The 25960-nt window shown below is 56.0% G+C and overlaps 1 protein-coding gene across 3 annotated transcripts in view; it reads right to left on the reverse strand.

Moving 5' to 3' along the window:
• The window catches only part of nat16 (N-acetyltransferase 16), a 100031-nt gene that overhangs the window by 14370 nt on the left and 59701 nt on the right, over positions 1 to 25960 (reverse strand). For 2 of the 3 annotated variants that reach the window (XM_038786953.1, XM_038786951.1), the window contains exon 1: positions 2050 to 2182. The exons of the other annotated variant lie outside the window; for it this stretch is intronic. The gene's annotated coding sequence lies outside the window, so the exon portion shown is untranslated. Of the gene's footprint in view, positions 1 to 2049; positions 2183 to 25960 lie in introns of those variants that run through there. 3 annotated transcript variants of the gene reach the window in all.

Below are 25960 nucleotides of genomic sequence, written 5' to 3' on the forward strand. Positions count from 1 at the left end.
CACTCGAAGCATTCCCCCTATTGACACGCTCGGTCCTGACACGTATAATAACAAGTCATCGGCAGATAAGGACACCCTATGCTCTAACCCCACCCCCACCCCCTTTGCGTACCCCCAAACTTCTTAATACAATGGCCAACGGCTCAATCGTGAGTGCAAACAGCGGGGGGGGGGGGGGGGGGGGGGCATAGGACATCCCAGCCTAGTCCCACGGTGGAGAGGAAGATATTCTGAGATGATGTTATTTGTGTGAACACTCGCCGTCGGCTCCTTATACAGCTTTACCCAGTCCACAAATCTGGGTCCAATCCTAAACCGCTCCAGAACCGCCATCAAGTGCCCGATTCTACCCGATCAAACGGTGTCTCGGCGTCCAATGCCACAACCACCTCTGTTTCCTTTCCCTCCGGCGGTGCCATAACCACGTTCAATACTCGCCTAACGGTCAAAAAGAGCTGCCTCCCTCTCACAAACCCCTTTAGGAGGCACTCCTCCAGCCTACCTGTATCTTTGCATCCACGTTTAAAAGTGGCATGGGCCTTTACGACCAAACTCCGTCGGATCCTTATCTTTCTTAAGTAACAGAGGAATCGATGCCTGACCCAAGGTTTGTGGTAACACCCCCTTCCCTATCACCTCTTCAAACATCCCCACCATCAGCGGTACCAGCTTATTGTTGAATTTTTTAATAATATTCCACCGGAAACCCATCCGGCCCTGCCACCTTCCCCGACTGCATCTTCCCAATTGCATCCTCTATCCCCTGCTCCACTATCGCCTCCTCTAATGTGGCCCTGTCCCCCTTCCCTAACCTCGGGTACTCCTGCCCATCTAGAAATTCCTGCACCTCTCGGCCTCCCCCAGGTGGCTCTGACCTGCACAACATCTCATAGAATTTCTTAAAGGCCTTGTTAATCTGATCGGGAGCCACCACCAACTTCCCTGCCCCCGGGACAACCTCCCTACGGAGCTGACCCGCCAACATACGCCCCGTGCTCGTAAACTGCCCCCCTGGCTCGTCTCAATTGGCATAGCGCCTTCCTGGTCGATAGTCGGTCAAAGCTCGCCTGGAGTGCCTTCCTCTTTTCCAACTGCGCTGGGTCCCTATCTCCTGCATAACCTCCTATCTACCTCCACCATCTCACTTATCACCCTCTGACGTTCCAACCTCTCCTCTTTGTCTAGCCTCGCCTTGGACGAGATCACCTCACCCCTCACCACCCCCGTTAAAGCCTTCCAGACAACCGCCTTCGATACCTCACCCGTGCAGCTAAAACCTACATATTCCTCGATTACTTTTTCAATTTTGTCACAGAACCTTCGTCCCCCAACAGTCCCACGTCTAACTTCCACCCTGGTCCCTGTACCATCCCCTTCTCCAGTACCTGAGGGCCCCTGGTACTTAGTTGAAATGCGACCTTGGGATTGCCGCTCAGGCACGGCGCCGCAGTACCTCTTCTGGCCACTGCGGCGCTGTCCCTGGAGGGGGCTGGAAAGCCACCCACCAGTCTGAGGTGGGATTTCCAATGCGTAGGCCCCTTGCTGCGAGAGGCCGCCCGAATTTGGACAAGGGGGCTTAAAATAGACGTTAGGCCTCCTGAACTAAGGAGCCTAATGCTTACTTTGGGGGGGGTCCTGGAAGTCTCCCTGACCAACAACCCCTCCGGTTGTCCGGCCACCTAGCTCCTCAAGGGTCCCGAGCACAAATCGGTCCCTTTAAGCTCGCGCGATGACACAAAAGTGAAATTTAAAGGGATCACGCGTTTTATTTTAGAATTCAGGGGCGGGGCAAAATAAAGATTGCTGGGCCTCCTGAGGACTCAGGGAGCTGGTCCGGAATTGTCTACCTCTCTGCTATCGCCCCCCCCCCCCCCCCCCACACACCCCCACTTCTCCGCCGGGAATGCTTTCCTGTGGAGAACAATTTCTATCAGCCCTCCGAGGTCTGGCTCCGCTCTCGCTCACAATCGCGGCAAACCCGCAGGAGTTGGCCAATGACTGGCCCAATGGGGGCATTCAGAGCCTGGGAGCACCCATTGATAGAGTTACCTGTCGACGAGGCGGCAGTAGCTTGGAATGTGAGGGACTCTGAACCTGGAGTGGCTTTTCAAGGGTTGCTCTGCATCACATGACTGAAGTGCACCGGGAACGAAAGGGCAAAGTGCAAAGTCTGGAGTGTTCACTGGGCGTCCTGAAGGCCTGAGCAACACAACCCTGGCTGTAGGCCCCCTCCCCTTTCCCGAGGGCAGAGTAGGGGGATGAATGGGACACTGAAGCCCAAGGCCCTGTCTGCCCCCCCACCCCTTCCAGGGATTGGCCAGGATCCAGACAGAGATTGAAGGTCAATCTCCCAGGCTGAAAATGGGAAGTGCTGGATAAACCCGGCAACGTCAGTGGAGAGAGAGAGAAATCAATAGTTGACGTTGCATATCTAAACCTCTACTTCCTTCCGTTTTAGATCCTGCGACAGGGCATCCACGGTGGCACAGGGGCGCTGTCACTGGCCTAACGAGCCAGAGACCCAGGATCTAGGGGCTTGGGTTCGAACCCCGCCACGGCTTTTGAACTCAGTGAAAACAAACCTGGGATTGCAAGGTCAGTCCGTTCTCCCATTGTCGCAAACGCCCGTCTGTTTCAAGTGTCCCCCTTTAGGGAAGGGGAAATCTTCAGGGTTAGCACTGTCGCCTCACAGCGCCGGGGGCCCCGGGTTCGATTCCGGTCTCGGCTGTGCGGAGTCCGCACGTTCTCCCCCGTGTCTGCGTGGGTTTCCCCCGGGTGCTCCCGGGTTTCCTCCCACAGTCCAACAATTGACAGGTTGTGGCGAATTGGCCGCGATCAATTGCCCCTTAGTGCCCACAGGTTAGTGGGGTAAGAGGTGGGTCGGCTGCTCTGTCGGAGGGTCGGTGCAGGCTCGATGGGCTGAATGGCCATCTGTCGGGATTCTATGATTGCGGTAGAGTCAGAGAGGTCTGCAGCACAGAAAAGCCCCCTGGGGCCCATCGAATCTGCGCTCGTCAAAAACGACCGCTTAACTATTCTAATCCCATTTGCCAGCACCTGGCCCACAGCCTTGTCTGCCCACGGCTCGCAAGTTTAAGAAATACTTCTTAAACATTAGTTTGCAATCGCTAGCTTCTGAAAGCTAGTGATTCGAAACAAACCTGTTGGACTTTAACCCCGGTGTTGTAAGACTTCTTACTCTGCTCACCCCAGTCCAACGCCGGCATCGCCATATCATTCTGGAATGTTCTGAGGGTTTCTGCCTCCACCCCCCCTTTCAGGCAGCGAGTTCCAGACTCCCACCCCCCTCTGGGGGAAAAGGTTTTTCCCTCACATCCCCTCCTGCCCCACACCTTAAATCTGCGCCCCCGGTCGTTGATCCCTCCACCAAGGGGAAAAGTTTCTTCCTGTCGACTCTATCTGTGTCCCTCATCATTTTATCCATCTCAATCCCTCCTCAGCCTCCTCCGCTCCAGGGAAAACAATCCCAGTCTATCCAATCTTTCTTTATAGCTGAATTTCTCCAGCCCAGGCAACATCCTGGTCAATCTCCTCTGTTCCCTTCCCAGTGGCTATCACATCCCTCCTGTCATGTCTTGCAGGGAGAGGTTGGGTCGACGGGGCCTGTATTCACTGGAGTTGAGACATTGAGATATATACGGTTCTGACTGGGCCGGATGGCCTGTATGCAGGGATGTGGTTTACTCCGGCTTGGGGGGGGGGGGGGGGGGGGGGGCGTATTGAATGGCGGAGCAGGATAAAGGGCCGAATGACCTCCTCCGACCCCCGTTTTCTGCGATTCTGTGTTTCTAACACCGGGAACATATTTTCTCTCAGATAAAAGAGAGAACAAGATAAATTTATTGAAACTATGCCCCAAACAATAAAAATAGTGGAATTGCAACGGCCATTTGGATGTCACAAGCATTTGCCTGGGCCCACACACACACACATGCACACATGCACACTTGAACACATGCACACGCACACTCACACACGCATACGCACACACACACATGCACACATGCACACTTGAACACATGCACACGCACACTCACACACGCATACGCACACACACACATGCACACATGCACACTTGAACACATGCACATGCACACACACATGCACACACACACGCACACACACACACACGCACATGCACGCACACACACACACACACTCACATGCATGCACACGTATACACACACACGCACATTCACACACAGACACACACATGCACATGCGCACATACATGCAAATGCAGACACACATGTAAACACGTGCACACACATGCACATGCACACACACACATACACGCATGCACACAATACACAGGAACACACATGCACACACATGAATACTCACGCCCACACATGCACACACACACGCAAATGCACACACATACATACATGCACACTTACACATGAACACACATGCACACACACATGAATACACACACACATACACAGGAACACATGCACACACATGAATACTCACGCACACACATGCACACACACACAAATGCACACACACATCCATGCACACTTACACATGAACACACATGCACACACACATGAATACACACACACGTACATGCACATACACAATCGCACACACTCAAACACACGCGCACACACACGTACACACACATGCTCACACACACCACTCAGACATGCAGACATATGAACACACATGCACCTACATGCACAGGTACACAAACACGTGCTCATACACACACACGCATGTGCACACACACATCCACACACACACACAGTACAGATGGCAGATTAAGAAATTGGCTAATAGGAGTTTTTACGGGTCGTGAAAGAAAAACCACAAGGGTTTGTGGTGAGCTGTTTCTTCGCTGCCACTGATGAGGGTAACGCCACCTTGTGGCCATTTTGTTCAGTTGCCTTCCTGGGTGTGGTTGTATGGAGCAAATTTCCATCCATCTTTCCCCCCCCCCCCCCTCAGAGGCCTTGGCTCACCACAAATTTCTCTTCCCAGGACGGTGACTTTGCCAAAACAAGCGAAACGATTCTGAGCGAGGTTGAGAGAGAGAAAGAGACATGTTTAACACAGAGTTGTCTTTTTCCCTCTCTGCCCTGATTGGTAAGGAGCTCTTAAATGCGCCTTGCTGGCTGTCGATTCCAGAGGAATTCCGTTAGTGCATGATTGCTGCAGTTATTGTTTCAGAGCACGCAATTGTATCTTTGTGTCTCAGCTCAGAATCATTTCACAATTATCAGTGTGCCGTGAAGCCAATGCAGCATAGTGTCTTTCACACTCCCCAGTGTATTGTCTGCTTCTTTCACCCTGCTTAGTGGAACGCAAGGCGGCATGTATTGTCGCATTCTGGGCAGTTCTGCCTCAGTACTGACCCTCTGACAGTGCGGCACTCCCTCAGTACTGACCCCCTGACAGTGCGGCACTCCCTCAGTACTGACCCTCTGACAGTGCGGCACTCCCTCAGTACTGACCCCCTGACAGTGCGGCACTCCCTCAGTACTGACCCTCTGACAGTGCGGCACTCCCTCAGTACTGACCCTCTGACAGTGCGGCACTCCCTCAGTACTGACCCTCTGACAGTGCGGCGCTCCCTCAGTACTGACCCTCTGACTGTGCAGCACTCCCTCAGTACTGACCCTCTGACAGTGCAGCACTCCCTCAGTACTGACCCTCTGACAGTGCGGCACTCCCTCAGTACTGACCCTCTGACAGTGCGGCACTCCCTCAGTACTGACCCTCTGACAGTGCAGCACTCCCTCAGTACTGACCCTCTGACAGTGCGGCACTCCCTCAGTACTGACCCTCTGACAGTGCGGCACTCCCTCAGTACTGACCCTCTGACAGTGCGGCTCTCCCTCAGTACTGACCCTCTGACAGTGCGGCACTCCCTCAGTACTGACCCTCTGACAGTGCGGCACTCCCTCAGTACTGACCCTCTGACAGTGCGGCACTCCCTCAGTACTGACCCTCTGACAGTGCAGCACTCCCTCAGTACTGACCCTCTGACAGTGCGGCACTCCCTCAGTACTGACCCTCTGACAGTGCAGCACTCCCTCAGTACTGACCCTCTGATGTGCAGCACTCCCTCAGTACTGACCCGCTGACAGTGCGGCACTCCCTCAGTACTGACCCTCTGACAGTGCGGCACTCCCTCAGTACTGACCCTCTGACAGTGCAGCACTCCCTCAGTACTGACCCCCTGACAGTGCGGCACTCCCTCAGTACTGACCCTCTGACAGTGCAGCACTCCCTCAGTACTGACCATCTGACAGTGCAGCACTCCCTCAGTACTGACCCTCTGACAGCGCGGCACTCCCTCAGTACTGACCCTCTGACAGTGCGGCACTCCCTCAGTACTGACCCTCTGACTATGCGGCACTCCCTCAGTACTGACCCTCTGACAGTGCGGCTCTCCCTCAGTACTGACCCTCTGACAGTGCAGCACTCCCTCAGCACTGACCCTCTGACAGTGCGGCACTCCCTCAGTACTGACCCTCCCACAGTGCGGCGCTCCCTCAGTACTGACCCTCTGACAGTGCAGCGCTCCCTCAGTACTGACCCTCTGACAGTGCAGCACTCCCTCAGTACTGACCCTCTGACAGTGCGGCACTCCCTCAGTACTGACCCTCTGACAGTGCGGCACTCCCTCAGTACTGACCCTCAGTGCAGCACTCCCTCAGTACTGACCCTCTGACAGTGCGGCACTCCCTCAGTACTGACCCTCTGACAGTGCGGCGCTCCCTCAGTACTGACCCTCTGACTGTGCAGCACTCCCTCAGTACTGACCCTCTGACAGTGCAGCACTCCCTCAGTACTGACCCTCTGACAGTGCGGCACTCCCTCAGTACTGACCCTCTGACAGTGCGGCACTCCCTCAGTACTGACCCTCTGACAGTGCAGCACTCCCTCAGTACTGACCCTCTGACAGTGCGGCACTCCCTCAGTACTGACCCTCTGACAGTGCGGCACTCCCTCAGTACTGACCCTCTGACAGTGCGGCTCTCCCTCAGTACTGACCCTCTGACAGTGCGGCACTCCCTCAGTACTGACCCTCTGACAGTGCGGCACTCCCTCAGTACTGACCCTCTGACAGTGCGGCACTCCCTCAGTACTGACCCTCTGACAGTGCAGCACTCCCTCAGTACTGACCCTCTGACAGTGCGGCACTCCCTCAGTACTGACCCTCTGACAGTGCAGCACTCCCTCAGTACTGACCCTCTGATGTGCAGCACTCCCTCAGTACTGACCCGCTGACAGTGCGGCACTCCCTCAGTACTGACCCTCTGACAGTGCGGCACTCCCTCAGTACTGACCCTCTGACAGTGCGGCACTCCCTCAGTACTGACCCTCTGACAGTGCAGCACTCCCTCAGTACTGACCCTCTGACAGTGCGGCACTCCCTCAGTACTGACCCTCTGACAGTGAAGCACTCCCTCAGTACTGACCATCTGACAGTGCGGCACTCCCTCAGTACTGACCCTCTGACAGTGCGGCACTCCCTCAGTACTGACCCTCTGACAGTGCGGCACTCCCTCAGTACTGACCCTCTGACAGTGCGGCGCTCCCTCAGTACTGACCCTTCTGACAGTGCGGCACTCCCTCAGTACTGACCCTCTGACAGTGCAGCACTCCCTCAGTACTGACCCTCTGACAGTGCGGCACTCCCTCAGTACTGACCCTCTGACAGTGCGGCGCTCCCTCAGTACTGACCCTCTGACAGTGCGGCAGTCCCTCAGTACTGACCCTCTGACAGTGCGGCGCTCCCTCAGTACTGACCCTCTGACAGTGCAGCACTCCCTCAGTACTGACCCTCTGACACTGCGGCACTCCCTCAGTACTGACCATCTGACAGTGCAGCACTCCCTCAGTACTGAACCTCTGACAGTGCGGCACTCCCTCAGTACTGAACCTCTGACATTGCGGCAGTCCCTCAGTACTGACCCTCTGACAGTGCGGCACTCCCTCAGTACTGACCCTCTGACAGTGCGGCACTCCCTCAGTACTGACCCTCTGACAGCGCAGCACTCCCTCAGTACTGATCCTCTGACAGTGCAGTACTCCCTCAGTACTGACCCTCTGACAGTGCGGCACACCCTCAGTACTGACCCTCTCACAGTGCGGCACTCCCTCAGTACTGACCCTCTGACAGTGCGGCACTCCTTCAGTACTGACCCTCTGACAGTGCGGCACTCCCTCAGTACTGACCCTCTGACAGTGCGGCACTCCCTCAGTACTGACCCTCTGACAGTGCAGCACTCCCTCAGTACTGACCCTCTGACAGTGCGGCACTCCCTCAGTACTGACCCTCTGACAGTGCGGCACTCCATCAGTACTGGCCCTCTGACAGTGCGGCATTCCCTCAGTACTGACCCTCTGACAGTGCAGCACTCCCTCAGTACTGACCCTGTGACAGTGCAGCACTCCCTCAGTACTGACTCTCTGACAGTGCAGCACTCCCTCAGTACTGACCCTCTGACAGTGCGGCATTCCCTCAGTACTGACCCTCTGACAGTGCGGCACTCCCTCAGTACTGACCCCCTGACCGTGCGACACTCCCTCAGTACTGACCCTCTGACAGTGCGGCACTACCTCAGTACTGACCCTCTGACAGTGCGGCACTCCCTCAGTACTGACCCTCTGACAGTACAGCACTCCCTCAGTACTGACCCTCTGACAGTACAGCACTCCCTCAGTACTGACCCTCTGACAGTGCAGCACTCCCTCAGTACTGACCCTCTGACAGTGCAGCACTCCCTCAGTACTGACCCTCTGACAGCGCGGCACTCCCTCAGTACTGACCCTCTGACGGTGCAGCACTCCCTCAGTACTGACCCTCTGACAGTGCAGCACTCCCTCAGTACTGAACCTCTGACAGTGCGGCACTCCCTAAGTACTGACCCTCTGACAGTGCAGCACTCCCTCAGTACTGACCCTCTGACAGTGCAGCACTCCCTCAGTACTGACCCTCTGACAGTGCGGCACTCCCTCAGTACTGACCCTCTGACAGTGCGGCACTCCATCAGTACTGGCCCTCTGACAGTGCGGCATTCCCTCAGTACTGACCCTCTGACAGTGCAGCACTCCCTCAGTACTGACCCTGTGACAGTGCAGCACTCCCTCAGTACTGACTCTCTGACAGTGCAGCACTCCCTCAGTACTGACCCTCTGACAGTGCGGCATTCCCTCAGTACTGACCCTCTGACAGTGCAGCACTCCCTCAGTACTGACCCTCTGACAGTGCAGCACTCCCTCAGTACTGACCCTGTGACAGTGCGGCACTCCCTCAGTACTGACCCTCTGACAGTACAGCACTCCCTCAGTACTGACCCTCTGACAGTACAGCACTCCCTCAGTACTGACCCTCTGACAGTGCAGCACTCCCTCAGTACTGACCCTCTGACAGTGCAGCACTCCCTCAGTACTGAACCTCTGACAGTGCGGCACTCCCTAAGTACTGACCCTCTGACAGTGCAGCACTCCCTCAGTACTGACCCTCTGACAGTGCAGCACTCCCTCAGTACTGACCCTCTGACAGTGCAGCACTCCCTCAGTACTGAACCTCTGACAGTGCGGCACTCCCTCAGTACTGACCCTCTGACAGTGCAGCATTCCCTCAGTACTGACCCTCTGACAGTGCAGCACTCCCTCAGTACGACCCTCTGACAGTGCAGCACTCCCTCAGTACTGACCCTCTGACAGTGCGGCACTCCCTCAGTACTGACCCTCTGACAGTGCTGCACTCCCTCAGTACTGACCCTCGGACAGTGCGGCTCTCCCTCAGTACTGACCCTCTGACAGTGCAGCACTCCCTCAGTACTGACCCTCTGACAGTGCGGCACTCCCTCAGTACTGACCCTCTGACAGTGCGGCACTCCCTCAGTACTGACCCTCTGACAGTGCGGCACTCCCTCAGTACTGACCCTCTGACAGTGCGGCACTCCCTCAGTACTGACCCTCTGACAGTGCAGCACTCCCTCAGTACTGACCCTCTGACAGTGCAGCACTCCCTCAGTACTGACCCTCTGACAGTGTTGCACTCCCTCAGTACTGACCCTCTGACAGTGCAGCACTCCCTCAGTACTGACCCTTTGACAGTGCGGCACTCCCTCAGTACTGACCCTCTGACAGTGCGGCACTCCCTCAGTACTGACCCTCTGACAGTGCAGCACTCCCTCAGTACTGACCCTCTGACAGTGCAGCACTCCCTCAGTACTGAACCTCTGACAGTGCAGCACTCCCTCAGTACTGACCCTCTGACAGTGCAGCACTCCCTCAGTACTGACCCTCTGACAGTGCAGCACTCCCTCAGTACTGACCCTCTGACAGTACAGCACTCCCTCAGTACTGACCCTCTGACAGTGCAGCACTCCCTCAGTACTGACCCTCTGACAGTGCAGCACTCCCTCAGTACTGAACCTCTGACAGTGCGGCACTCCCGAAGTACTGACCCTCTGACAGTGCAGCACTCCCTCAGTACTGACCCTCTGACAGTGCAGCACTCCCTCAGTACTGACCCTCTGACAGTGCAGCACTCCCTCAGTACTGAACCTCTGACAGTGCGGCACTCCCGAAGTACTGACCCTCTGACAGTGCAGCACTCCCTCAGTACTGACCCTCTGACAGTGCAGCACTCCCTCAGTACTGACCCTCTGACAGTGCAGCACTCCCTCAGTACTGAACCTCTGACAGCGCGGCACTCCCTCAGTACAGACCCTCTGACAGTGCAGCACTCCCTCAGTACTGACCCTCTGACAGTGCAGCACTCCCTCAGTACGACCCTCTGACAGTGCAGCACTCCCTCAGTACTGACCCTCTGACAGTGCGGCACTCCCTCAGTACTGACCCTCTGACAGTGCTGCACTCCCTCAGTACTGACCCTCGGACAGTGCGGCTCTCCCTCAGTACTGACCCTCTGACAGTGCAGCACTCCCTCAGTACTGACCCTCTGACAGTGCGGCACTCCCTCAGTACTGACCCTCTGACAGTGCAGCACTCCCTCAGTACTGACCCTCTGACAGTGCGGCACTCCCTCAGTACTGTGCTGTACTGTTCTATGTCTATGTCTATGATAGTGAGGGGAGTTTCAGCCTGGGTTACGTGTTCAGGAGGGAGACCTGAATCCCATGACCTACTGATTCAGAGGCAAGAGAGACCGGAGGGAGAGAGAGAAAGAGGGAGAGAGAGGAAGAGGGAGAGACAGCGAGTGGGAGAGAGATAGGCGGAGAGATGGAGAGAAAGAGGGAAGGAGAGAGGGGGAAGAAGAAGAGAGCGAGAGAAAGAGAGTGGGAGAAAGAGTGGGGTGGCAGAGTAAGAGACAGGAAGAGAATTTTGATGGACGGAAAGAGAGTGAGAAAGAGAGAGACAGGGCCAGAGAGAGAAAAAGACAGTTAGGAAGAGAGAGAGAGGGAGAAAGAAAGAGAGAGGGTGAGCAAAAAGGGATGTGAGAGAGGGGAAGAGAGTGCGAAAGGGAGAGGGGATTGACGGATAGAGAGAGGGGGGGGGGGGGGGGAGAGAGGGAAAGAGAGAGCGGGGAGTGATGGATAGAGAGAGAGGGGGGGGAGAGAGGGAAAGAGAGAGCGGGGAGTGATGGATAGAGAGAGAGGGAGAGAGAGAGGGAAAGAGAGAGAGGGGAGTGATGGATAGAGAGAGAGAGAGATAAGATGGAGAGAGAGAGAGAGAGGGAGGGGAAGAGTGAGGGGAGTGATGGATAGAGAGAGAGGGGTAGAGAGAGAGAGGGGAAAGAGAGAGAGACTAGTGATGGATGGAGAGAGAGAGAGAGAAGAGAGAAGAGAGAGAGAGGGAGGGGAAGAGAGAGAGGGAGTGATGGATAGAGAGAGAGAGGGGTAGAGAGAGAGAGAGGGAAAGAGAGGGAAAGAGAGGGGAATTATGGATAGAGAGAGAGAGAGGGAGAGAGAGAGAGGGGAAAAGAGAGAGAGAGAGGGGAGTGATGGATAGAGAGAGAGAGGGGTAGAGAGAGAGGGAAAGAGAGAGGGGAGTGATGGATAGAGAGAGAGGGGTGGGAGAGAGAGAGGGAAAGAGAGAGAAGGGAGTGATGGATAGAGAGAGAGAGGGGGAGAGAGTGAGGGAAAGAGAGAGAGGGAGCGATGGATAGAGAGAGAGAGAGAGAAGGGGGGGGAGAGAGAGAGAGAGAGAGGAAAAAGAGAGAGGGAGAGTGATGGATAGAGAGGGGGGGGGAGAGAGAGAGAGAGGGAAAGAGAGAGAGAGAGAGGAAAAAAGAGAGAGGGGAGTGATGGATAGAGAGAGAGAGAGAGAGAGAGGGGGGAGAGAGAGAGAGAGAGGAAAAAAGAGAGAGGGGAGTGATGGATAGGGAGAGAGAGAGGGGGAGAGAGGGAGAGGGAAAGAGAGAGAGGGGAGTATAGAGCGAGAGAGGGGGGAGAGAGAGAGAGAGGGAAAGAGGGAGAGAGAGAGAGGCAAAAAGAGAGGAGAGACAGGAACGAAGATCTGGAATGTAAATCTCCAGCCATGAAACCATCATCAGTTTTTGCATCTGTGCGACAGGGTGATGTTGCGGTAATTTAGCTGGACTGGCTACGGTCTGACTGGGGAATCATCGAATCCCTACAGTGCAGAAGGAGGCCATTCGGCCCATCGAGTCTGCACCGACCCTCAGAAGGAGCACCCTTACCCAGGCCCACTCCCCTGCCCTGTTCCTGTAACGCTGCCTATCCCGCACATCTTTGGACACTGAGGGGTAATTTATCGCGGCCAATCCATCCTAACCCGCACGTCTTTGGACTGTGGGAGGAAACCGGAGCGCCCGGAGGAAACCCACGCAGGCACGGGGGGGAGACTCCGCACGGACAGTCACCAGAGGCCGGAATCGAACCTGGGACCCTGGAGCTGTGGGGCAGCAGTGCCAATCGCAGTGCTGATCGCTGTACCGCCCAGGCTAATGCCCTGTGCTGTCGCTTCAATTCCTACAGGAGATTGGAGGGAGCCTTTCCGCATCATGAACATGGCGGATAGGGAGAAGTCGCTCCCCTCGCGCCAGCTGCCCCTGCCATACTTTCCCCGGCCAGCAGGTGGCGACTCGTGCCCAGCAGCAAGGCATCCAAACCTTGAAGGCCAGGAGATGCTGCCACCTACTGGAGCAGCCGGAGAAATTCACCCGCTTTGGGCCCAGGAGGCAACAACAATAGCTTGCATTCGTGCGGCGCCTATAACACGATAAACCATGCGGTTTGACACTGAGGGGACATTAGGACAGTTCACAAATTATTCAGCAGGACGTGGACGCCGCTGGCTGGGCCCAGCTTCTGTTGCCCATCCTTAATTGCCCCCTCGAGGAGGAAGTGGGTGAGCCGCCGTCTTGAACCTGCCGCAGTCCTCGTGGTGTAGGTACACCCACCGTGCTGTTGGGGAGGGAGTTCCAGGGTTTTCACCCAGCGCCCATGGGCGGCACGGCGGTTAGCACTGCTGCCTCACAGCTCCAGGGTCCCGGGTTCGATTCCGCCCTTGGGTGACTGTGCGGAGTCTGCACGCTCTCCCCCGTGTCTGCGTGGGGTTCCGCCGGGTGCTCCGGTTTCCTCCCACAAGTCCAAAGATGTGCAGGTCAGGGAGGATTGGCCGTGTAAAATGTCCCTTACTGCCGAGCAATGTGCAGGGTAGGTGGGTTTACAGGGCGGGGGAGTGGGATGGGCCTGGGGACGGTGCTCTTCCGGATGGTCGGTGCAGACTAGAGGGATTAATGGCCTCCTTTTGCGCTGCAGGGATTCTGTGAAGGAACTGTCAATATATTTCCAGGGCGGTAAGTAGTATGGAGGAGCACCACCAGGTGGCGGTGTTCGCCTGTGTCTGCTGCCCCTTTCCTTCTCGATGGCGAAGATCGCAGGTTTGGAAGGTGCTGTCGAAAGATATGAGGGGCAAGCAAGTGTTTTAAGGAGCGTCTCAATGACACAGAGAGATCGGGGAGGCAGAGGGGTTTCTGGGGGGGGGAATTCCAGAGTTTGAGGTCCAGGCAACTCATAGAATCCTCAAGCCAGAAATTCTTCCGGCTCAGAATGAGGCCCTTCGGCCTAGTGCGTCTGCGCGGGGCACAGAACACCTATCCACCACTTGATCCGTAGCCTTGTTTGCTCATCTAATGTTGTTCCCGCCTCTCCTATCCTTTCAGGCAGCGAGTTCCAGATTCCCAGCATCCTCTGGGGGAAAAGGTTTTTCCTCACATACCCTCCAAACCTCCTGCCCCTGACCGTAAATCTCTGCCCCCCGGGTTATTGATGCCTTGATGACGGGGAAGCGTTCCTTCTTATCCACCCTATCTCTGCCCCTCATCATTCTGGACACTGAAGGGGTTAAAATAGGGCACGTTCAAGAGGCCAGGATCAAGAAGGGGCCACAGAGGGTTGCCAGGCCGGGAGGAGATTGCAGAGATAGGGAGGGACAGAAGCCTGGTGGGGGTGGATCTGGAAACGTGGATGAGGATTTGAAAATGGAGAGCGCTGTGCCATGGCCTGAGACTTCCAAAGATTCTCAGCCCGCTGACTGAGGAAATTCCTCCTCATCTCGGCTAAACGATCCTGGCAGCGATTTTCCCTTGGCCGACGCTGAAATCGCAAAACACATCGGGTGGCGAATGGGTTCCGATGGCAAAATTGCGGCGGCCGCCGATTTGACGGCAAATCACGATTGTCGGTCACCTCGAGAGTGGCGTCAATGCATTCCGGATCGCACGCACACTAAACACGTATCGTTAGCGGGGTCCGACCCAGTAATCTCCGGGGCCTCCGCGATTCGCCACCCCCCGATGGGCTCAGTTCCTGACGGCGCGATGCTTTTAAAAACGGTGGACCCGGTGTCGTGGCTGCTGAGGGAGAGGGAGAGCGGGGGTAGGGCGCGGAGAGGCGTGACCGGGCGGGGGGGGGCTGCGAGGCCGGACACTGGCTGGGCTGGCTGGGGTGGGGGGGGCCTTACCAAGGCTGGGGGAGGCAGGACGGGGAGGAACAGGCCGAGTGTACGAGAGGACCCCCCAACCCCAGGGGCCAGGCACGCACCGCCATTACCGCGGCCATCTTACTGCGCACCCGTTGACCTTGGCTCCTGGCTCTGCAGAATGACACCGGGCACCCGGGTGCCCCTACTCCTCTACACCCCCCCCCCCCTCCCGCACCCCAACCTCTACCCCCCTCCCCACCCCCCGGCCGCAAGCCGCCGGCGGCCTACCAGGGCAACACCCAATAGTAGCCCCAGCAGTGCCAGCCGATGCTACCACTGGCGTCAGGAACGGGCGCGAGCGCCAGAGGCTCCCACGGTGTCGCCCACCGACGGGGTCAGAGTGATGGGGATGGGAGGGGAGAGGCAGGGACATGCTGGGGCTACCATAGAGCCCAGTGGACCTGGTTGGGCATGGGGGGGGGGAGTAGGCACCATGCTAACGTGTCGACCTTTCACCCCCTGCAGACAATGGATATTGGAATTCAACCAGCCAATGGCGGCCTTGCTCCGAGTCGTCGCGGCCCTGGGGGATTGCCCTGCGGCTGGGCGAGCTGGAGCTGCTCGAGGAGGAGGAGGAAGCTGCAGCAGCGGAACCTGTGCCAGAGGAACAGGAGGCAGCTGCCCAGGCTGCCGAGCTGGCTGGCCAACAGGCCGAGGAGGAGGAGGTGCCAAGGAGGAGCCACATGAGGCCTCGTCTGCCTGTCGCGCTGCCTGTCGTTCGAGGATCTGCGACCAGCAGTGTGATTGAGCTCAGCTCCGGCCTCCTGAAGCTGTGGTGCTCCTGAACCAAGAGTGTGCACTTTTTACGTACAAGCCTGTTTGAGCTGTCAAGGAACTGTCATGTTGACATACAATTGTCAAGAGATTCCTCACTTTAGTCGACTGCCGGTCAAGAGGACTGTTTTGCGGTCTTGTTGGCAACTGTAGAGGGGCCCTCCAGTACGAGGCTGAGAGTGAGGGTAGTGCGGAGGGGTGAGGGTGGGGGAGAGGGTGGTGCTGAGGATGGTGTGGGGGTGGTGTAGGGGAGGGGGGTTGACTCCGTTTTGGCGATCTCCCTTTCTTCCGGGCCGCTGACTATGTCCGGGGCCTCCTGCTGTGCCACAGCGAGGGGTTGCAGGTCCAATTGGTCCCCCTCCTGTCTTCTCCCGCTCTTGGAAGTTGTGCACGGCCTTCTCCGGCGGGAGGGGGAGGGTGGCAGGAAACAGACGATGACAGTGTTAGACAGTCTGACACATGCGGCCCAGGGGATGGGTAGCTGGTGGCCAGGGCACCCGGCCATGGGGGCCAGCATGTGTTCAGCCACCCTCCGGGGGGGGGGGGGGGTTACGGATGTGTGGGTGGGGTTGTGTTGCCAGGGGTGCAGTGCTGCCAATTCACTCTGGTCACCAAGAGTGTGCACTTTTTACGTACAGGCCTGTTTGAGCTGTCAAGGAACTGTCATGTTGACATACAATTGTCAAGGGATTCCTCACTTTAGTAGACTGCCGGTCAAGAGGACTGTTTTGCGGTCTTGTTGGCAACTGCAGAAAAGACCTGGGTGGAGAAGGCAGGGGACTAGCGGTTGGAAAGAGGGTTTAATTTGGAGAAGGAGGGGGACTGCTCTCTTTGATTGAGGGTGAACCCAGTCTCTTATAAATGGTGGCCCGCAGGGGGTAGCTTTTCATTCTGCAGGATGTGGGCTGGACTGGAGGTCAGACCCGCAGCCAACAGCCCATGCCCTCCCCCAGCCCCCCTCACCTCCAGTATGTGTGTGGATGCTGCCAGTTATTCAGGCAGGCTAGGTGGAAACACAGCCCTTTGCAATTTGTTGACGGCATGACAGCCCTCTGACAGTTCCTTGACAGTCCATCGAGAGCGGAACAGCTTGTTGACAGCTGGACAGTTACATAGAACATACAGTGCAGAAGGAGGCCATTCGGCCCATCGAGTCTGCACCGACCCAGTTAAGCCCTCACTTTCACCCTATCCCCGTAACCAAATAACCCCTCCTAACCTCATTTGGACACTAAGAGCAATTTAGCGTGGCCAATCCACCTAACGTGCACGTCTTTGGACCGTGGGAGGAAACCGGAGCACCCGGAGGAGACCCACGCAGACACGGGGGAGAACGTGCAGACTCCGCATAGACAGTGACCCAGCCGGGAATCGAACCTGGGACCCTGGAGCTGTGCAGCCACAGTGCTAGCCACGTGTGCTACTGTGCTACCCACAGTCCGTGAGCTAAACCTTGCATTGTTGAGGGGCTGGTTTAGCTCACTGAGCTAAATCGCTGGCTTTTAAAGCAGACCGAGCAGGTCAGCAGCACGGTTCGATTCCCGTACCAGCCTCCCCAGACAGGCGCCGGAATGTGGCGACTAGGGGCTTTTCACAGTAACTTCATTGAAGCCTACTCATGACAATAAGCCATTTTCATTTGCATTTTTCATTTTCCACGGCCTTGGCAGCTTTGTGGAAACTTTGTTGCGGATTCCTTTTATCGGGGAGCACTGTCCCTCCCAGATCCCACCAGCACCGGCGTGGGATTGGAACCAGTCCCCAGCTCTCCGGGGAATGGGGAATACCAGCTCAGGCTCCAGCATCAACTGATGGCCTGGAGCAGATCTTTCATCCGCAAATCCCGGGCGTTGCCATGACGCTGGGCACTGGGCGGGAGGAGGTAGAAACCCGTTGTCTGACCGCGTGCAGCTCTACCCGGCTTCTGTTGCGAGGGATGACGGCATCGCAGCAACTCACTGCTGTGCCAGAATTACTCACCACAGGCCCACGTACCACCTCAGCATTAGTCACCGTGGCCTTGTTATGCTTTTTGCCTGCATCCATCACGGCCCCCATCAAATCTCTGATGAACAATGCTGCTAACGGGAGCTAGGGACACAATCTTCAACAGCGCTTGAGGCAGCTTCCTCCCCCTAACACATTTAACAGTATAGAGGGAGCTTTACTCTGTATCTAACCCCGTGCTGTACCTGTCCTGGGAGTATTTGATGGGGACAGTGTAGAGGGAGCTTTACTCTGTATCTAACCCCGTGCTGTATCTGTCCTGGGTGTGTTTGATGAGGACAGTGTAGAGGGAGCTTTACTCTGTATCTAACCCCATGCTGTACCTGTCCTGGGAGAGTTTGATGGGGACAGAGTAGAGGGAGCTTTACTCTGTATCTAACCCCGTGCTGTACCTGTCCTGGGAGTGTTTGATGGGGACAGTGTAGAGGGAGCATTACTCTGTATCTAACCCCGTGCTGTACCTGTCCTGGGAGTGTTTGATGGGGACAGTGTAGAGGGAGCTTTACTCTGTATCTAACCCTGTGCTGTATCTGTCCTGGGAGTGTTTGATGGGGACAGTGTAGAGGGAGCTTTACTCTGTATCTAACCCCGTGCTGTACCTGTCCTGGGAGTGTTTGATGGGGACAGTGTAGAGGGAGCTTTACTCTGTATCTAACCCCGTGCTGTACCTGTCCTGGGAGTGTTTGATGGGGACAGTGTAGGGGGAGCTTTACTCTGTATCTAACCCCGTGCTGTACCTGTCCTGGGAGTGTTTGATGGAGACAGTGTAGAGGGAGCTTTACTCTGTATCTAACCCCGTGCTGTACCTGTCCTGGGAGAGTTTGATGGGGACAGTGTAGAGGGAGCTTTACTCTGTATCTAACCCCGTGCTGTACCTGTCCTGGGAGTGTTTGATGGGGACAGTGCAGAGAGAGCATTACTCGGTATCTAACCCCGTGCTGTACCTGCCCGGGGAGTGTTTGATGGGGATAGTGTAGAGGGAGCTTTACTCTGTATCTAACCCCGTGCTGTACCTGTCCTGGGAGTGTTTGATGGGGACAGTGTAGAGGGAGCTTTACTCTGTATCTAACCCCGTGCTGTACCTGTCCTGGGAGTGTTTGATGGGTCCAGTGTAGAGGGAGCTTTACTCTGTATCTAACCCCGTGCTGTACCTGTCCTGGGAGTGTTTGATGGGGACAGTGTGGAGGGAGCTTTACTCTGTATCTAACCCCGGGCTGTACCTGTCCTGGGAGTGTTTGATGGGGACAGTGTAGAGGGAGCTTTACTCTGTATCTAACCCCGTGCTGTACATGTCCTGGGAGTGTTTGATGGGGACAGTGTAGAGGGAGCTTTCCTCTGTATCTAACCCCGTGCTGTACCTGTCCTGGGAGTGTTTGATGGGGACAATGAGTGAGAACAATCAGCAATGTTCCAAGAAAATCCTCTCTCTGCAATCACTCCGAAAGATGAGATGGAAGACAAGGAACAAACTCGATGTGAAGAAAGGAGGAAAGGACTGAGATACGAGAGATTGGAGTGACTGTAAGGGGCAGCATCAGGTCTCATGGACCAGGGGAACAGTTTGCATTCGATGACATTCACCCAGAAACATGTATTAATTTAATAGTGAAGGCAATGTTGGAGGTCAATTTCATTTTGAAACGTGTTTGGGGCGCATGAAATGTTGAGTGATGGTGTCTGGCTTGACGTAATTGAGAACCACCAGCAGATTAATCCCGAGGAAGGCCCGATTGTCGCATGAGGAGAGGTTCAGAGGACTGGGCCTGTATTCATAGAAGCCATCGAATTTCTGAAGTGCAGAAGGAGACCATTTGGCCCATCGAGTCTGCTCCTCCATTCGATCATGGCTGATATGTTTCTCATCCCCGTTCTCCTGCCTTCTCCCCATAACCCCTGATCCCCTTGTTAATCAAGAACCTATCTATCTCTGTCTTAAAGACTCTCAGCGATTTGGCCTCCACAGCCTTCTGCGGCAAAGAGTCCCACAGATTCACCACCCTCTGGCTGAAGAAATTCCTCCTCATGTCTGTTTTAAAGGATCGTCCCTTTAGTCTGAGATTGTGTCCTCTGGTTCTAGTTTCTCCCACAAGTGGAAACATCCTCTCCACGTCCACTCTATCCAGGCCTCGCAGTATCCTGTAAGTTTCAATGAGATCCCCCTTCATCCTTCTCAACTCCAACGAGTACAGACCCAGAGTCCTCAACCGTTCCTCATACGACAAGATCTTCATTCCAGGGATCATTCTTGTGAACCTCCTCTGGACCATTTCCAAGGCCAGCACATCCTCCCTTAGATACGGGGCCCAAAACTGCTCACAATACTCCAAATGGGGTCTGACCAGAGCCTTATACAGCCTCAGAAGTACATCCCTGCTCTTGGATTCCAGCCCCCTCGACATGTATGCGAACATTGCATTTGCCTTCCTAACTGCCGACTGAACCTACACGTTAACCTTAAGAGAATCTTGAACTAGGATTCCTAAGTCCCCTTTGTGCTTCTGATTTCCTAAGCATTTTCCCATTTAGAAAATAATCTATGCCTCCATTCCTCCTTCCAAAGTTCATAACGTCACACTTTTCCACCTTGTATTCCATCTGCCAACTTCTTTGCCCACTCTCCTAGCCTGTCCAAATCCTTCTGCAGCCCCCTTGCTTCCTCAATACTACCTGTCCCTCTACAGATCTTTGTATCATCTGCAAACTTAGCAACAGTGCCTTCAGTTCCTTCTTCCAGATCATTAATGTATATTGTGAAAAGTTGTGGTCCCAGCACAGACCCCTGAGGCACACCACTAGTCACCGGCTGCCATCCTGAAAAAGACCCCTTTATCCCCCCACTCTCTGCCTTCTGCCAGTCAGCCAATCCTCTATCCATGCCAGGATCTTACCCTGAACACCATGGGCTCTTAACCTATTTAACAGCCTCCCATTTGGCACCTTGTCAAAGGCCTTCTGGAAATCTAAATAGATCACGTCCACTGGCTCTCCTTTGTCTAACCTCCTTATTACCTCCTCAAAGAACTCTAACAGATTTGTCAGACATGACCTCCCTTTGACAAAGCCGTGCTCACTAAGTCCTATTTTATCAAGCGCTTTCAAGTACTTTGCGATCTCATCTTTAATAACAGAATCTAAAATCTTACCAATGGCCGAAGTCAGGCTAACCGGCCTATAATTTACCGTCTTCTGCCTCCCTCCCTTCTTAAACAGGGGTGTTACATTAGCCACTTTCCAGTCCTCTGGGATCCTTACTGCCTCCAGTGATTCCTGAAAGATCATCACCAATGCCTCCACAATCTCCTCAGCTATCTCTTTTAGAACCCTGGGGTCTAGTCCATCCGGTCCAGGTGATTTATCCACCTTCAGACCTTTCAGTTTCCCCAGAACCTTCTCGGTACGGGCGCTCTATCTCAGTGTCAGTGCAGGCGCGATGGGCCAAATGGCCTCTTTCAGCACCGTACGGATTCTATTCTGAGGGGGTGGTTTGACGGGGTGCGTTCTGAGAGATTGATTCCCCGATTCTCCATTGCTAATCTGTCCCGTTACCGGTGCTGGTGAGGATGGAGAATTTGGCGTTGTTGCTAAATTTACTCTTTTGTCTAGATATTGATGTTACATCGCTTTCAGAATCGGCAGGTATCAAATGATACCACCACAGGGTTCAACCGGATATCGATCAAAGACCCAACAACCAGTTAGTTAGTTCAAGCTCAATAATACTTTATTTACACACAAGATTAACTTATACATGCAACATGAACACTACGAGCTAAACTACACCTAACAAATATGACAACCTGTACTTAACTTCAGGCACCCGGCTTAGGTCAGAGGAACAATGGCCTTTCGAATCAGGATCTGCTGGGTCTGGAGACGTAACTGCGGTTCAGCTCGGCTCATCCGGCCGGTAGCGGGAGTTGAACTTGGACTTGCTTCTGGTGGTACTCCAGTTGGAGGTGGACGTTGACGGAGCGCCAGGTCCAAAAGAGATCGAACACATTGCAGTATCTCTCTTCATCCTTGGGGGTTTTGCGCTCTTTTGGGTGGTCGTTAAGTTTAGACCCAATAATTCAACAGACTTCGATCACTGCCTTCGATCTGAGCCAATAAAGGGGCGGGTGCCTTGATGGCTGGGTGTGTCCTGAGCGGTCATTGACCTTTGGCTGTTTGTGTCTGGAATTGTATCGGTTACCTGAGTATCAATCCTTTATAGAATAATAGAACAGTACAGCACAGAACAGGCCCTTCGGCCCTCAATGTTGTGCCGAGCCATGATCACCCTACTCAAACCCACGTATCCACCCTATACCCGTAAACCAACAACCCCCCCCTTAACCTTACTTTTTTATTAGGACACTACGGGCAATTTAGCATGGCCAATCCACCTAACCCGCACATCTTTGGACTGTGGGAGGAAACCGGAGCACCCGGAGGAAACCCACGCACACAGGGGGAGGACGTGCAGACTCCACACAGACAGTGACCCAGCCGGGCATCGAACCTGGGACCCTGGAGCTGTGAAGCATTTATGCTAACCACCATGCTACCCTGCTGCCCCAGAAATTAGAATGCTGGAGGTTTCGATACTGTCTGCTTCTCCGCTTACAAATATACATTTAGGCTCTGAGCCTGAATCTCGTATTGGCCATATTTCCACTGAGCCTTTGCAAACGTCAATGTTTCTTTGCAAGTGCCCATCCCAGATGGCTACAGCGTTCCGCCCATTCTTTGCAGAGCAGCCGGAGTATCCGGCCGGTGTGAACGGAGGGACAATCCCGCCCTGGGTCATTGATGATACGCCCGGCTGAGTTAGACAGGTTTGTGATCTCCGGGGTGTCCAAGGTTTTTGGGGGTGGGGTGGGGGTGAGTGGTGGTGGGGGGGGGGCACATGGGAAAGTAGGGTTAAGCCCACGGTCTGGTAGAGCAGGCCCGAGGGGGCCGAAGGGCCAGCTCCTATCCCTTTCACTTCGCGTGCCATCAGTTGCCCGATGGGACGGCACACGCCCACACCATGTACCCCCGCTCGACGAGAAGCGAAAGATGCAAGACAGGAACGACAACTTTAAGTCGGCTGCGATTGCTGAGAGGTTTTGTCAGCGTCAAGCTGCAGGAGATTGGAGCTGGGAGTTTTGTCAGTGCAGTAACCATGACGTCTGCACAGTGACTCACGCAGTCATTAGAGAACTGCATTCGCTCCATTAACGTCGTGCTGACAATTCAGGGGCTGTGTGGCGCTCGCAAAACCGAGGAGTAGCGATCCCTCGAATTCCCAAGTCAGAGCTCGTAGGAAACAGGGGAAGAGGACGGCGGAGGGTGGGTGGGGGGGGGGGGGGGGGGGGGGGGGGGGGACAGAGAGAGGGGGGGGAAAGGCCATTCAGCCCTTTCAAAGTTGATCAGAACATGGTGGAACTTCATCTTGACTCTGCGAGCATGTTAGCACAGTGGGGGGCACAGTAGCACAGTGGGCAGCACAGTAGCACAGTGGGTGGCACAGTAGCACAGTGGGCAGCACAGTAGCACAGAGGGGGACACAGTAGCACAGTGGGGGGCACAGTAGCACAGTGGGCAGCACAGTAGCACAGAGGGGGGCACAGTAGCACAGTGGGGGGCACAGTAGCACAGTGGGTGGCACAGTAGCACAGTGGGGGGCACAGTAGCACAGTGGGGGGCACAGTAGCACAGTGGGCAGCACAGTAGCACAGTGGGGCAGCACAGTAGCACAGTGGGGGCACAGTAGCACAGTTCGGGGCACAGTGGCACAGTGGGCAGCACAGTAGCACAGTGGGGGGCACAGTAGCACAGTGGGCAGTACAGTAGCACAGTGGGCAGCACAGTAGCACAGTGGGCAGCACAGTAGCACAGTGGGGGGCACGGTAGCACAGTGGGGGGTACAGTAGCACAGTGGGGGGCACAGTAGCACAGTGGGGGCAGCACAGTAGCACAGTGGGCAGCACAGTAGCACAGTGGGGGGCACAGTAGCACAGTGGGGGGCACAGTAGCACAGTGGGGGGCACAGTAGAACAGTGGGTAGCACAGTAGCACAGTGGGGGGCACAGTAGCACAGTGGGCAGCACAGTAGAACAGTGGGGGGCACAGTAGCACAGTGGGGGGCACAGTAGCACAGTGGGGGGCACAGTAGCACAGTGGGCAGCACAGTAGCACAGTGGGGGGCACAGTAGCACAGTGGGGGGCACAGTAGCACAGTGGGCAGCACAGTAGCACAGTGGGGGCACAGTAGCACAGTGGGGGGCACGGTAGCACAGTGGGGGGTACAGTAGCACAGTGGGGGGCACAGTAGTACAGTGGGGGCAGCACAGTAGCACAGTGGGGGGCACAGTAGCACAGTGGGGGGCACAGTAGCACAGTGGGTAGCACAGTAGCACAGTGGGGCAGCACAGTAGCACAGTGGGGGGCACAGTAGCACAATGGGCAGCACAGTAGCACAGTGGGGGGCACAGTGTCACAGTGGGCAGCACAGTAGCACAGTGGGGGGCACAGTAGCACAGTGGGGGGCACAGTAGCACAGTGGCAGCACAGTAGCACAGTGGGCAGCACAGTAGCACAGCGGGGCAGCACAGTAGCACATTGGGCAGCACGGTAGCACAGTGGGGGGCACAGTAGCACAGTGGGGGGCACAGTAGCACAGTGGGCAGCACAGTAGCACAGTGGGGGGCACAGTAGCACAGTGGGGGGCACAGTAGCACAGTGGGCAGCACAGTAGCACATTGGGCAGCACGGTAGCACAGTGGGGGACACAGTAGCACAGTGGGGGGCACAGTAGCACAGTGGGGGGGGGCACAGTAGCACAGTGGGCAGCACAGTAGCACAGTGGGGGGCACAGTAGCACAGTGGGGGGCACAGTAGCACAGTGGGGGGCACAGTAGCACAGTGGGCAGCACAGTAGCACAGTGGGGGGGCACAGTAGCACAGTGGGCAGCACAGTAGCACAGTGGGGGCACAGTAGCACAGTGGGTAGCACGGTAGCACAGTGGGGGGCACAGTAGCACAGTGGGTAGCACAGTAGCACAGTGGGCAGCACAGTAGCACAGTGGGGGGCACAGTGGGTGGCACAGTAGCACAGTGGGGGGAAGCACAGTAGCACAGTGGGCAGCACAGTAGCACAGTGGGGCGCACAGTAGCACAGTGGGGCGCACAGTAGCACAGTGGGCAGCACAGTAGCACAGTGGGCAGCACAGTAGCACAGCGGGGCAGCACAGTAGCACAGTGGGCAGCACAGTAGCACAGTGGGCAGCACAGTAGCACAGTGGGCGCACAGTAGCACAGTGGGGGAAGCACAGTAGCACAGTGGGCAGCACAGTAGCACAGTGGGCAGCACAGTAGCACAGTGGGCAGCACAGTAGCACAGTGGGCAGCACAGTAGCACAATGGGGGGCACAGTAGCACAGTGGGGCACAGTAGCACAGTGGGGGCACAGTAGCACAGTGCGTGGCACAGTAGCTCAGTGGGGAGCACAGTAGCACAGTGTGGGGCACAGTGGGTGGCACAGTAGCACAGTGGGGGGCACAGTAGCACAGTGGGGGGCACAGTAGCACAGTGGGGGGCACAGTAGCACAGTGGGGGGCACAGTAGCACAGTGGGGGGCACAGTAGCACAGTGGGGGTACAGTAGCACAGTGGGGGGCACAGTAGCACAGTGGGGGGCACAGTAGCACAGTGGGGAGCACAGTAGCACAGTGGGGGGCACAGTATCACAGTGGGGGGCACAGTAGCACAGTGGGGGGCACAGTAGCACAGTGGGGCAGCACAGTAGCACAGTGGGCAGCACAGTAGCACAGCGGGGCAGCACAGTAGCACATTGGGCAGCACGGTAGCACAGTGGGGGACACAGTAGCACAGTGGGGGGCACAGTAGCACAGTGGGGGGGGGCACAGTAGCACAGTGGGCAGCACAGTAGCACAGTGGGGGGCACAGTAGCACAGTGGGGGGCACAGTAGCACAGTGGGGGGCACAGTAGCACAGTGGGCAGCACAGTAGCACAGTGGGGGGGCACAGTAGCACAGTGGGCAGCACAGTAGCACAGTGGGGGCACAGTAGCACAGTGGGTAGCACGGTAGCACAGTGGGGGGCACAGTAGCACAGTGGGTAGCACAGTAGCACAGTGGGCAGCACTGTAGCACAGTGGGGGGCACAGTGGGTGGCACAGTAGCACAGTGGGGGAAGCACAGTAGCACAGTGGGCAGCACAGTAGCACAGTG

The sequence above is a fragment of the Scyliorhinus canicula genome, chromosome 29 (assembly GCF_902713615.1).
Source record: "Scyliorhinus canicula chromosome 29, sScyCan1.1, whole genome shotgun sequence".
Taxonomy (NCBI): domain Eukaryota; kingdom Metazoa; phylum Chordata; class Chondrichthyes; order Carcharhiniformes; family Scyliorhinidae; genus Scyliorhinus; species Scyliorhinus canicula.